The 14,952-nt window shown below is 36.0% G+C and overlaps 1 protein-coding gene across 1 annotated transcript in view; it reads left to right on the plus strand.

The window, feature by feature from the left end:
• The first annotated feature begins 6,063 nt into the window (after positions 1-6,063).
• Positions 6,064-14,952, plus strand: part of LOC136810207 (uncharacterized) — a 30,646-nt gene continuing 21,757 nt past the window's right edge. The window contains exon 1 of the mRNA XM_067066814.1: positions 6,064-6,323. The gene's annotated coding sequence lies outside the window, so the exon portion shown is untranslated. The remainder of the gene's footprint in view (positions 6,324-14,952) is intronic.

Consider the following 14,952-nt stretch of genomic DNA (forward strand, 5'->3'; position numbering starts at 1 on the left):
CCTATTCAATCATTCATTCAGTCCTTGTTACCAAACTGCTCCAACGATTAATTTAACAAATGAGATTAATGAGAATTGAAATTAGCTTTTACGATTAACGACTTTCCCAAAAGAATGTTCTGGCTGCACTTTATTGGAAAATTTCCAAGAAATACACTAAAATTTCTTTCCTTAAGTAAAAAGATGTCAAAAATATATTTGCCTTTCCGTATCGAAAGGACTAGATGTCAAATATTTAATAAGAGTGACACTTCTCGAGTCGAACAGATGCCATTTCTGCATTACTGTATTTATACACTCAATCAATTGTTCTTAGAAAAAAAGCAAAGAATGCACGCCTGTTTCAGTGACCCGGTAGCTTTTATAATTTCACCGTGGATAACATTTTTCTTTGTAAATCCATTATAAATTCCCGGGGAGCAGAGGGCACTAGGTTTGCGGGATAATGTGCCGCCCGCGGTTTTTGGCGGGCCCTTTTATGGTGGGAGCGAAACGGACACTTATTAGGGACTTACATCGTGGAAAACCCACATTTTAGTGTTTTCATGATTTCCCTATTAACACAATTATACCTAAAATTTAGGCTTTTCCGGGTCACAATATGGAATTTTAGCTGTTTTTACCGTGTTTTTTTTTTAGTTTTTTTCTGCATGCCGTTCCTTATGAAATTTGTCGTTGTTTTTGTCAACTTTTCCCCAACTTTTAGTAATGCAGGATTTTTTGGATAGACACCCTCCACGACCCTATGAATATTTTGCTTGCAACTTGCGAATCGAGTGACCTGCCTCGATCGCTTCGCAACTTTTATATATATACGGCTTGTAATCTGATGCATTTATTTAAACCCATTGGATTGGAAACCTGCAATTACCCTTTCTTATACCCTTTCAGAACATTTTAGTTGTTAATTTAATTTTAATTTTAATTTTCTATCGAGTAATATACATGATAACAATATTGGGAATAAAGAGAAAAATAATCAACCAGATGTGGACTATACTTCATATTTGACTAAAATCAAGTGAAAAAAGCGAATTAGAATTTCCACTGAAAAATTGAAGACTTGTTGCGAAGCGAATATACATGAGCGAAGCAGTTTTGCTATAGTGTGCATGTACCTTTAAATTCTATATACCCAGGGGAGCGCAAGACGAAAACGAAAATTTAGTTCCCATCTGTTAAATGTGGGTTAAGTATTCAGATCCCGGTTGTTTTCGTCAAGGTAAGAGGCGTTACAATATCGGTTTGGTAGATTGTACTTAGGATGGCTTCGTCGAGAAAAAGAACCACTCTACGGCGCCGAAAATTTCCGAGTCAGGGCAACTTCCATAAAAGATATTCCGTCGTTCCCGTACATTTTTAGCTTCTTTACTCCCGCTCCATATCAGAAAGCTGATTGGTTCGGAAAACCAGAGCGCGGTCGAAGCGTTCAAATATCAGAAAGCTGATTGGTTCGGAAAACCAGCGCGCGGTCGAAGCGTTCAAAAAACTCAAACTCTCTCTCTGCTCTCAAGGTGCCCCCTTTTAAGAAGTCGCTGCATTGATTCGAGCATTGAAAAAACAGACACTTTCGAACCTTCGAATCTTTCCAATTTCGAATGTTTACTTTTTTGTGAGAAATAAAAATGAAACGTTGAATGTTTTGAAAAAGTTGAAGAGGTGTAAGATGTTGGTTGAAAAGAACGGAAAGAAGCTGAAACTGTAGCAAAGAGAAAGAACAGAAGAAAGAAGATGGAAATTTTTATTGTTTCATCTGGTTTCATTAACAAGACAGACTCAACAGAGTTGTTGTGTCATTTCCAGAAAAGGAAAGCTGAAAAATGACCTGCATACGTGGTGAAAAAACCTTTTTTGCAAAGCAGCGAATATAACTATAAGAGAGTGAGCAAGAACATGAACTTGGCCGTTTTGCATGCTTTGAAATGGGGACGAACATGAACATATTCAAGTTATGGATAATCTGGAAGAATTTATCCCTCCTCTTATTCAGTGGAAAAGAGAACTGATTGTTTGTCGTTGTTCTTGAAATCTTGACTTGGCTGCTCGAAAATATGTGGGCTCTGGTATGGTTGCTTGCTGTTATAAATATGCATTTGATGGCCAGGATAAAGTAACTATTGAGGAAACATATGATTGTAAAAAGGATTTTAGAAATTGCTGGAAATGAAAATGACTTGTAAAATATCGAAATATGTGTCCATGAACAAATCTTGACAGTTATCATCAAAACATGATATTATGGATATTTATGATGTACTTTTAACTGTTTTAAATTTCTGTGCTACAGCTGATAAAATTATTCTAATGTGAAGAGTTTGCTCCTAAATCAATGGTAAGACTGTCAAACATTTCTCTCCAGCAGATTTAAGATTAAAAACCCTATAGGCTTCACCACTTTGGAAAATACAGCCATTATAAAAATGTTGAGGTTTTTTGCTTAATTGTTCAATCAAACCCTGGTCGAAGGAATTGTAGGAATCTTCTTAAATTTTAGTTCTTTTTCTCTGGTTTTTCTTTATATTTATCTTTAGGATCTTATACCACTAAATAGTTTTATTATAATTATAGAACCTAAACTTTTAAATTTTTGTGTAAATATAATGATGTAACTTGATACAATATTTCTAACTCGTAACTGGGTATGGTTATTAAAGATTAAATTCCTCAGTCCAGTATTTCACATCCCTGTCTCAATAGACAACTGGTGTTTAAACCGGAAAGTGCTTGACCCCGAGGATTCTTTTGTTTTGATTGGGTTTTGGTTGTATGCAAGGGACTCTAAAACAAAGACTAAATTTGATATCAACAATTACATGTAAAAATCTTCGAAACCATGAATACTATCATCGAGTCACCAATCATTTACTGAGGAAAGTCTGTCTACCCTGAAAAAACTATTTATGGCAGGGGGGATTCGAATTTTTGTTTTTATTGAAACATTCGAAATTCGAAAGATTCGAAAGTTCGATTTTCGAACACGAGGAATTTAAAACCGGAAGTAAAATGAGTCAAAATAAAAACCAAAATTAAAAATAATTTACTTTTTAGGTTTAGGTGGAAAAGCTTTCCCGAACAAAAGACGCGATTTTAAAATTTTCTTCGAATATTTTTTACTTACCTTACATGAGTATTAGGAGACGTGTAATTAAGTGAATTAACACGAATTGAGAAATTTCATGTTAATTTCAAGGCCGTTAAATTCCATACTTATATTCATGTAATAAGGTATAAATCATTTTTGTTTGGTGAGACCCCTATAGTATAACGTTAGAAAAAAGAAATTATCGGGCTCATTCAATACTTTCTATCTTTTTGCTTGCAACTTGCGAATTTAGTGACCTGCCGCGATCGCTTCGCAACTTTTATATATATACAACTTGAGGAGGGCTATAAACTTTGGGCTGTTCTGAGAGAGAAAATGCCTTATAATCAACGCTAGAGGATTGGCAGAAGCTTATACCAGAGTGTATCTCACGTTTATCGCTTTCAGTACAAACCCGGGGGGGGGGGGTACTTAGGCAAATGGAGGGTACGGTATGTATGGTATATTTTGACCAAACTTCGATCTTTCAGGGGGAAAAAAAGTTGAAATTTTCTTATTGCGAAGCGAATATACATGAGCGAAGCAGTTTTGCTATCGTGTATATGTACCTTTAAATCTCACCTACGCTGGGGAGCGCAATTGAAAAATTACTATATATATCCAATCCCTCAAACGCAGAAATGATTGAGAAAGCCGTCCGCCCTTCCTTAGATCAAACCTAGAATCGCGGCGGAGAGACCTGGAATTACGGATGGTTAAATTCGTTTTTTTCAAAAAGTGTCGCCTCGTGTGTTTAGATATACCAATTCTTCAAAGCTACGGAGATAATACACGTGGTCACCGGTACTAAATGCGCCTTGTTATTATCTCCTTAAGGTTTAAATTAGGAAATCTAAAGAAGAGATCGGAAAATCAGCGCGGACTGGAAGCGTTCAAGAAACGTTCAAATGGCGCTCATTTTCAAAGAAGTCATTGCATTGACTCGAGCACAGTCTTTCGAAGGGCTTTCGAACTTTTCCAAATTCGAATGTTGACTCATAGTCACAAGTGACTATGGTTGACTAAAAACAACAAACAAACATTTATTGTTTTGAAAAGAGATGGTGCTTGATGAAAAGGAACTTGCGGAATGAGAAGAAAGAAGATGGAATTTTTATTCTTTCATCGACAGGCAAGGCTCAACAGAGTTGTCGCTTCATTGCAAGAAGAGGATCTAAGCTGAAGAAATGAACTGTATACGTATGGTGGGAAAGCCATTCCTTTTGGTTTAGATTGAATCTTGGTAGTATGTTTAAGTGAGCATCACTGGACTTTTTGTATGTTTTGAATTGATGGGAACAAAAATATTCTGCGCTTTTGGATATGGCTAACCTGGAAGAATTTATTCCTCCACTTATTCAGTGGAAGGAGAAATGTTTGTTTGTCGTTGTTTATGAAATTTTGGCCTGGCCAACCCTCGATGACGTGGGATCTTTGGTTGTTTGTTTTTTATGAATATGCATCGATGGTCAGAGATATAGAACATTGACATGTGACTGTATTATAAAGGATTATATTGCTGGTAATGGTTATTAATGGCTTGTATAATGTCGAAATACAACGACAAAACATGACAATATGTTTATGGATGCATTTTAATTGTTTTGAATTCCTGTGCTACAGCCTAGAAAAAAGTCACAGATTTTTTACTTTTTATGTGAAGAATTTGCTCCTGTTTGTCAACAACTCGAGTAAGAGGGTAAAAGACTGCCAAGTACTTGCCTCCAGCAAACTTAAGATAAGAGTTTCCCATCTTTGAAAAAAATCACAGCCAGTAAGATTTAGAGTTTTTACTTAGTAGAATCGTTGAAGAATACTTTCTATATCTCAGTTTTTTTATCTGGTTTTTCTTTATTTTTATCTCAGGATTTTACAACGCTGATAGTTTAGATAAATTTTAGAACTTTGTTAAATTTTTCAGAATTTACGATGCAATGATACAATATTCCTAATTAATATGGTTATTGAATTTTGAAAATACATAAGTCAACTTATTTCTATTAAATTCTAGTCTTGAAATCCTCTGTATTTCACATCCCTGTCTCAATAAACCAGTGATATTTAAAGTTTGTTTAACTTTTTTTGATTCTCAGGGCTCTTTGCAAGGAAGACCTTTTGAAGAGGCTAGAGAGGTCGAAATTTTTGCCAAGTTTTCCAGTGGGTCTATGACACAGGGGTGTTTATATAGGAAAAAAGTTTTCGAATGTTATTTTTTTTTCGAACGTTCGAAATTTAAAATTAGAAAGATTCGAAAGTTCGATTTTGAACGCAAGGAGTTCGAAACCGGAAGTAAAACGAGACTAAAACAAAAACTAAGAAATAAAAATACTCAAGGCTCAGGGTGGACAAATGATCATTGAACTTTTCACAACGATTCATGAAAGAAATCATCATTTTCTTCAAATCCGTAAGTAAACGTCGTAAGTTTGTACACCTGAAGTGTTTGTTCTAAAGAGGCTTGTTCTTCCTGAACCTGAGCAGTTGTTGGGGTTTCGCAGGGTTTACATTTACGAATTGATTATGAATCTATTTTAACTTGCAATTTCTAGTGTGTGACCCTGTAAATATTTTGCTTGCAACTTGCGAATCGAGTGACTTGCCTGGATCGCTTCGCAATTCTTATACATATACACTAGTTATTCTGACCCTTAGTGGGACTAAAATTTGTTTTTTTGATTTTCCCGACTCTTAGCGGGACTTTATGGAAGTCCAAAAAAGGTACCCTAAAGGGCGGCACATACTGTACCCTCTATTTGCCTATGTACCCCCCCCCACCCCCCGGGAGTAGACGGCGATAAATTTGGAAATAAGCCGTATATACTGGGTGGTTTGTGTACAGACAATATTGAAGTTAACCATTAGTACCACCACGCAATGACCACGGTCATTTTTTAAAAAGTATTTTAAAGAAAATCGCAAGTTCAAACTTTAAAGGCTTATATCTTTGGATCGTCTAGAAGGAGTCCTCAGTTGGTCATGATCTAGCCAAATTAGAACCTTACCACGTCTCCGTTTGCGGGGAGCCCCTTTTCCTTCCGTGATGTCACATTTTTTAAATAGAGGATGTGGCGTAAATGCAATGCGTTTTTCTCGGAATTCAAAATCAAGATGGTGTAATATTTTACTTACAAAATCAAAAATACATCACTGCCACTGCTAACTGCAGAATATTGTAATCAGTGGACTCCCTGGTCCAGGTCAACAAACAATAACATAGGAAATTATGGATTTCTTTAAAATGGTAAGTTCTAGTTTTAGTTCTAGTGATATATATTATTTATATTCGATAGGTAATTTACAGGAGGTTTTACACAAAACATTCTCACAAATATTATCTACAAAACAAAAGAATATAAATAAGGTAAATAAATAGTGATCTATCTATCTATTTATTAAGTGGTATTCTTGATATGCATAAGTCAAGATGACGTCATATTTTTTAACGGAAGCACCCAAAAAAGCCGGTTTTTGACCTCTGTGTTTCTATATTTTTAGTAACAGATTCAGAGCAGAGAGGTCAAATCCCGGCTTTTTAGGGTGTTTCCGCTAGAAAAATGACTTACGCATATCAAGAATAAGGCACGAGCCCATAATCGCCACATATAAAATCTAAAATTTAAAATAAATATTGTCAATACAGTATCTAAAAGTTTTATTAAAATTAAGGCAGTGTAGACCTAAAGCTCTAAACTAGCATCTAATAACACCAGGGGATGTCAATAGAAAAATTCGATTATCGAATCAATCGCATTTAATTGAAGCCAATCGAATAATTGATTTTCAGTAAGCCGAATTGATCGAACGCCAATCGAATTTCACATCTTTTTTTTGATTGGATTCGATTATCGTTCGATTGGTGTTCGATTGACGTTCGATTAGTTTTGATTAGCTTCGATTGCATATACTTTTCGATTGATTCGAAAGAAGGGAATTTCATGGTGGTGTTACAAAAATCTTCCAAATTCAGCCCCACAAAATTTAAACTTGTGAACATTCTAACAACTTCCATCGAAATGATCTATCACAGTTCAGTCTACCATTTTTAGCACGGTCCGAGGATTGAGCAGAGAACGCTCTGCGAACTCCTGCGCGGGTGAAAAACTTCAATCTGTCAATCATTTTCTCAAGCGAAGAGTACGCGAAGCGATTCTAGCTTTACGATAGTGCCGCGGGTCATCAATGGATAGTATTCAATTATCAGTATCCCTTTATTTTCATTCCTAGAACTTTTGCAAAAAAAAGGAAAAATAGAAAAGTAGTATTTTTTACTGCTCTATTCACATACTGAATTTGAAAGGTCTTCTATGTGGCGTTTTTTTGCAAACTTCAAAAAACTGATTTTTGTCCGGCCTTTGCGGGACTTTGGCTTAAGTGCTTGAGTGCAGCTTAGGGTATATACAAAGTCCAAACATGCGTCCCGTAATTTTTGTGCCAATTTTTTTCCTTCCTTTAAAGAGAATGTTTTAGATATTTAAACATGATATTAATGACAATTTTATGTATCTCTCCTGAAAATGTCACAAAAATTAATTTAGAGGAAAAGAAGCTATGATTAAAAGGAGTTCTTTACCTATCATTTCTCTGCTGGGTTTTCTTATGAGAACTGGATGTTTACCTACTGTTGTGCGCAGATTTGTAATACTTGCTGCGCAGATTTGTAATACTTTCTGCACAGGTTTGTAATACTTTCTGCGCAGTTTTGTAATAAACTTTGCGCAAATTTGTAATACTTGAGCTGCGCAGAAATGTAATACTTCTCTGCGCAGATTTGTAATTTGGAATTGATATTTATATTGGTAACCAAGTTCTATTCTGCGAACAAAATGCATTAAAAAAGACTTAGAAAACAATACCCAAATAAAGTTGTGATTATTGAGCACATCGAATAAATAATCAATTAATATTTCTTTTCTAAGCAGTGCTTTTATAAGAAATTTATCTGGTAATATAGAAATTGTTTATGAGAATAGCGCGGACATAATTTTTTATAAGAACTGCTTTTATAAAAAACTAATCAATAACTCGTAGAATTAAAATTATTTCTTGTCGGTAATTGTTTATTTTGAAGTAAACAAGGTACGAAGAATAACATGGAAATATTTATTTTTTATAAGCACTGCTTTTATAAGAAACTAATTTCCTTTAGATCAAAAGATATTGATTACTGTAGTTTCTTATAAAGTTGATACTTATAAGAAAAATGAAAATATTAAAATTATTCCCAATCCCATGTTTGTATTGAAAGAACCAACTGCCAAAAGCCAATTTTTATTAGATTAAAATATATTGATTCGTTTCTTATAAAGTTAATGTTCATACAAAAGATCTACAACCTTTGTGTGATTTTCTGATTATTTTCTAAGTCTTTTTTTCGAAACTTTTCTTCGTGGGAAACGTATACCCTCGAAATAAAAATCTAAATTCCAAATTACAAATCTGCGCAGAGAAGTATTACATTTCTGCGCAGCTCAAGTATTACAAATTTGCACAAATTTTATTACAAATCTGCACAGGTATTACAAATCTGTTCAGAAAGTATTACAAATTTGCGCAAGTATTACAAATCTGCGCACAACACCTACCATTTTTTACGGGGGAGAGTGAAGTTTCCTGTGGTTGCCATAGTCAAAACAATGGAAAATTGTTCATACGCATGCACAGTCGACACTGTTAGACGGTGTATTATCATTATCCCTTTATTTTCATTCCTAGAACTTTTGCAAAAAAATGGAAAAATAGAAAAGTTGTATTTTTTACTGCTCTTTACACATACTGAATTTGACAGTCAGGGAAATCCCTCAATTGCGGTATACTGCAATTGCAGTAGTTTTCATTTGTAGTTAGCCTGAAAAGGCTTATAACGGCTACATATAGTGCTGGTCGACAAAGGTAAACAAACATTGACTGTCAAAAATCGTATGAGAAGAAAGCTTTTCTTTATTAAAAGAATCCGATCTATGGAAAAAGTATTTGCGTTAAAAAGAAATGATGAATTATATACAAAAATTGCCTGTTTTCTTCTTGAATCTTGAATTCTGTTTCTTGAACATACTGCAATTGCGGTTTAAGAAAAATGTAAAAGTGAAGTTTATACCGCAATTGCAGTAAAAAATTACTACCGCAATTGAGGGATTTCCCTGACTGCTTGAAAGATCTTCTACAGTATGTGGCGTTTTTTTCAAACTTCAAAAAACTGATTTTTGTCCCGCCTTTGCGGGACTTCGGCTTAAGTACTTGCGTGCAGCATAGGGTACAAAGTCCAAACATGCGTTTCCCGTAATTTTTGTATGAAGAGTTAGGTCTATACTGCCAAAGTGATTCATGAAAAAATAACCCAGGGCTTTTTAATGAAATTAACATTTTCAAAAACAATGAGAAATTGCCTAAAATGTGAGCCATACATGTAAAATTTGAGCCAAGCCAACCTTGAAAACTAATTTGAAGATCAACTTCCCAAGAAAAAGATCTATGGGGGAGACGGAACCCACCTAGATCTGGGCACTGCCGGATAGGCTATTTCCCTGAAATTTTGCCGGACCTCAAAAACTGACCCCTTTACATGTGCAGAATTACTTTTACTTTAGCGTATAAACAAGGCCTTAAAAATCGAAGCGCTGAAAGACAAAATTTGGTTGATTGATACACATACCATTTTAAGTTTACAAGTTTTAATTAATTGTCTTGGGAACTTGAACTCGATTCAGGTAACTCTCATCCTTGTTGTTCCAAATACATCCTGTAGATGACTGATGTTGTTTTTTCTGAAAGCTTGATTTCCTAGTGTGACTAACTGTAGGATAAGGTGCTAAGACTTAGGGATTTTTGAAATTAAGGATTCATGGAAAGGCTATAGCTCTAAAAATGCATAGTTAGGATAAACGAGATTTAAATATGGTTTAGAAGTTCATCACAAAATGCTGTCAAGTTATCACCCACGGTCACTTCATTCGGAAGTTCGTTCCACCAGTCAATGGTGGTAAGGACAAAATAGTTGGAATACACCAGGACTCTGCCACACACTTGTTGGAATTTGTTGTTTATTCCTGCTCGTTTGGGCAAGAAGTCGTTTGGTAGGGCAATTTTTTCATTAACGATTTTGTGGAGCATGAGGAAATTGTTTTTCTTACGACAAATTTCAAGGGATTCCCAGCCAAAATCGTTGATCATTTGTGCGGCTGGATTTCCAGGACCAGTTTGAGTAGACGAAACGAGTAGTTTTTCGTTGGACTTGCTCCAGGTGTTTAGTGAGGCTTTTGTTGTTGAGTGGATTCCAAACGGAGGAAACATAATTAAGAATGGGTTTGACGTAGATCTTGTATGCCTGGGATTTGATTGTTCTGTTGCAGCCTCGGAGGTTTTTCTGTAGGAAGTTGATGATTTGATTTGACGTTTTACATATGTTAGCCACATGAATATTCCATTTTATTTTTTTATGGATCTCAACTCCAAGATATTTTGCAGAATCAACTTTCACGAGGGTTTCATTTTGAATACTGTATGATGTTTTCAAGGGTTTTGTTTTGTTTGTAAGTGTCAAGACAAGACCTTGCATTTTTTGGGGTGAAGTTCCATGTTAAAATCTTTTTCCATACTTGGAGACTGTTAAGATCTTGCTGAATGATGAGGGCATCGTGGATTGATTTGATAATTCGATATAGGTAGGCGTCGTCTGCGAATAGTCGAAGCAAGGAGAGAACAGCTGATGGCATGTCGTTGATGTAGACTAGGAACAGTAGAGGTCCTAAGACGGTTTCTTGTGAGACTCCTGAGGTAACGTTGCATTTCTCTGATTATTTGCCATTCAAGATAACTTGTTGGGTTCGTCCTGATAGGAATGATTGGATCTAATTGAGGGATTTACCCTTGATACCGCAGTGGGAGAGTTTGAGACAAAGTTTTCGATGATCAACTTTGTCAAAAGGTTTGCTGAAATCTAATAATATTGTGTCCATCTGATCCCTGTTGTTGAGAGCTTTGGCAAAATCGTTGACACTGATAAGAATTTGGGATTCGCATGACCTTTTCTCTCTAAAACCGTGTTGGACCTCAGTGATGGCATTATGTTTGTTCAGATGTTTAATGATGTTTCTATATATATAATGTGTTTTAATATTTTACATGAGATACTCGTTAGTGAGACTGGCCGATAGCTCTCTGGTGAGCAACGGTCTTTGTTTCCACCTTTGTAGATTGGTGATACATTTGCATGAAGAAGCCAGTCTTTTGGAAGTTTTCCTTTTTCGAGTGAACTTAAGAATATGAGTTTTAAAGCATGTGTTAGTTTCTCAGCAAACCTTTTCATGAATCGTGAAGAAATGTTGTCTGGACCAGGGGCTTTATTTGGTTGCAGTTTGTTTAGAAGAGATTTGATGCCGTTAGAAGAAATTGTTATGTCGGACATTGTATCTTTGATCTCTGGTGTGTCAATTTTTGGGTTGTTATTGTCGGGTGCTGAGAATGCACTATAGTATTACTGATTAAGAATATTAGCGTTACTTGAATAGTCAATAATAAAAATCCCCTTGTTGTCCTTTAGCGCTGATATTGAAAATGCTGTCTTGCCGTTTGCTTTTTATATATGAACAAAACTTTTTGGGGTTAGATTCATTATTGAGCACTTTCTTGTAAGAATTGGTCATGAGCAGCCTTGCATTCTTTCTTGTAGTCTTTAAAAGTTGTTTTGTATTTGTCCCAATCGGTGCACATTCCAGTTCGTTTAGCTCTCCTGTAAAGTCTCTTTGTTCTTTTTAGTAACCGGTTGCAAATCCTGCTGAACCAAGGTTGGATGAAACGAGGCGAGCTTAATTTTGATGGAATATCATTCATAGTTGATTCAACGATACCTTTGAAGTTTTCACAGAAGGAGTTTACTTTTGTGACAAGTGTTTCTTTTAGATGTGGAATGTTGGCTCTCCCCATAAATAGATGGTTCTAGGCGTTGGTTTAATACGACGGGGGTGTCAAAGTATGGAAAGAAAAAGGTCAAGTTGTTAAAAAAGAAATGTATTCTGACGAGCTTGTATGAATGATTGTACGGAAGTGTGTTTGTCAGAAATTTTTGCAATGCATTGTATCTCCACTATTGCTACTTTTTCGTCTTTCAACCTTCATTTGGATTAGGTTTTTCTTTCAAATACTACTGTTTAAATTCCCTTTTACTTTTTGCTAAATTCCCTCTGTTTTGGAATGATTTAAAAATTGAAAATACCAAAAAAATCATAAATATACATATAATTAACAAAAATATTCTTCACTTTTTGTGTTTTTTTTTATCAGTTTGAGTTATTTATATATCAATACTTTTTTTTCTACAATGACAGTTATTACATATCTTCACTATGTCCACTTTTTCTTTCAGTCTGCACCGCAATTAGTTTTATGGCATGAGATAGGGTGCAGTATGCAGTACTGACAGTCCTAATAAGGATGAAATGCCTATGCTGCTCTGCGACCCAAACCTCGCGAAATATCGCGAATATAGTTGGACATGCAAACATATATATGCATAAGATAATGAAACCTTCCAGCGTTCTCTCCCAAATAGCCGTTTTTAGGAGATTGCATTCTATTGAATAACAAAATATTCCATCATGACTCCCCCATCCAGTACAAATGAGATAATTTTTGTCCCTAGGTAACATCTGTGTTGTAAAAGATATTATCACTAAACAAATTTATACTGGTGGGCCACGGTGAGTAGATGAGCAACTTTTAACACAGGGAAGAATACAGGGGTGGTTGAAAAAATGTCAATTTTACGTCAGAAGAGATTACCTTCACATAGTAGTTTGGCTGGGAGAATGCGATGACCTATTGATTTAGTTCCGCATATATACAGAAATAAAACCCTACTACTTGAGCTAATACTTTATAGGGCACAGGACTCGGGGAGATTTGCAGCAATATTGCATGCTATTCGGAAGAATTTTAGCGAGCCAATTTGAGCAAAACTTATTTATAGGTAATGTCATGACCCTGCCGACACACTGGACAGTGTTTTGTCTGGTGCCAAAGAGTATCCCTTAGCCACACCAAAAACCTTTCTTCCGGTGTTAGTCCAGTGTTAATTTTTCAACTTCTGGACACCGGACACGTTTGTTGCTCCCGAAGGGAGCCTATGTTGCTTCACGAGGCCTTGGGGATCGAGCTGGCAAAAAATTGTTCAAGAAAACGGGACGATGTAACCTAGTGACCGCAGCATCTAAAAGATTGCAGTGTGGTGAGCTTTTAAGCTAGCTCGACCGCGCGAACAGATATTTTGCGTTTTTGGCGCTCCAAAGTCATAGCTTGGAATACACCAAAAAGCAACGAAGCAACTTGGTACCAGTTGGTTTCAGAAAGTAGAAGGTATAATCCCACAGGCTGTTCTGCAACTTTGATAGTAAGTATAATACTATTTTATCAAAAGCAATGTTCTAAATGTTTCAGATAGGATGTAGCTATGATTGAAAATTATTTTAAAGAATTTCTTTTTGCTTTGTATCCTTGTTGTTGTCTGTTACTTTACTGTTACTTTACTTTAGTGTAATTATTAACAGAAATTGGGAAAAACTTTGCATACCACCATTAACGAACCTTCTGTTTATCTCCAGGCGATGTCAATTGAATTCAATTGATCCAAATTTTCGTAATTGAACTATCAAATTTTATCAAACACAAACAGAATCAAACTATAGGTGTTTGGTTAGGCGGTCATCGAAAAATTGTTCTATTCGCGTCACCCGCCTGCATCAAATTTTCCGGTGCGGAGATGCGGAAAAAAATCTGGGAAAAGCAATTTGTTCTTTTATTAAAGTATATATAGCTTTTTTCTCAATTGCTCTGACGACCATCGAAAAATTGTTTTGCTCGCGTTACCACCCGCCCCTGAGTTACTGGCGTGATTAAAAAAAACCCGGGAATGTTTTTGACCGCCTGCATGCATTTTTAACACCCGTTGCGACGCGAACAGAGCATTTTTTCGATGACCGCCTTAATGAACCTGATCGAAGACGACCCTGTCGAACGAAAGAAATATTTCTATCCATGAGTGATCGCCCACTTCTGACTCCGTCCGTACTCTATAATCGCTGAACAGTGTCAATATCAAAAGAGTAAATGATTTTAAATACCTTGGCTCCCACATTAATGATTCCGAACAAGACTTTAATATTAGAAAATCTCTCGCGTGGAGGGCCTGCAACAAACTAAACAAAATTTGGAAGTCTAATCTAGATAATAAGATTAAGGTACAAACCTTCAAAACCTTAATCGAACCTATTCTCCTTTATGGGTCGGAGACCTGGACAATGACGAGAGCCATGGAAAAAAGTATAGACGGGTGTTACACAAACCTCCTCAAAAAGGTTCAAAATTTAAACTGGGCGAACCATCCGAACCTCAATCAAATATACAATAATCTACCACGCATCTCGCGCATACTCACCAATAGAAGACTTCAGTTCGCAGGCCACTGTTTTCGAGCAAAAGAAGAAATAATATCCAGACTTCTTTTCTGGTCACCAACGGGTCTAGTAAGATTAAGGAAGTTAACCTTCCTGGATACTCTGAAGAGGGAAACAGGTCTCGAGATTGAGGAAATAAAGACAGTCATGCAAGATCGGGTATTGTGGAAGGAAGGCTACGCAAATTTTCCGACGTAAGTCGAAAGATGATGATGATGATGAATTGTTTAAGTACGTCTCGCAGTTCAGTCCAGGTTAAGTCTCAAAAAGTAATGTTAAAATCCTCAGACACGCAACAAGAAAATCCCTGGAGTCCGGGGAATCGGCAGGGTCGTTCAAACATAATTCAACTTTACCAGAATCTTTTAGTTTCGTGACTGTTCGATTTGGTTGCGGTAATCTAACACCTATCGTTTGATAATTTTA

Source organism: Clytia hemisphaerica, unplaced genomic scaffold (assembly GCF_902728285.1).
Source record: "Clytia hemisphaerica strain Z4C2 unplaced genomic scaffold, Clytia hemisphaerica genome assembly, whole genome shotgun sequence".
NCBI classification, from domain to species: Eukaryota; Metazoa; Cnidaria; class Hydrozoa; order Leptothecata; family Clytiidae; genus Clytia; species Clytia hemisphaerica.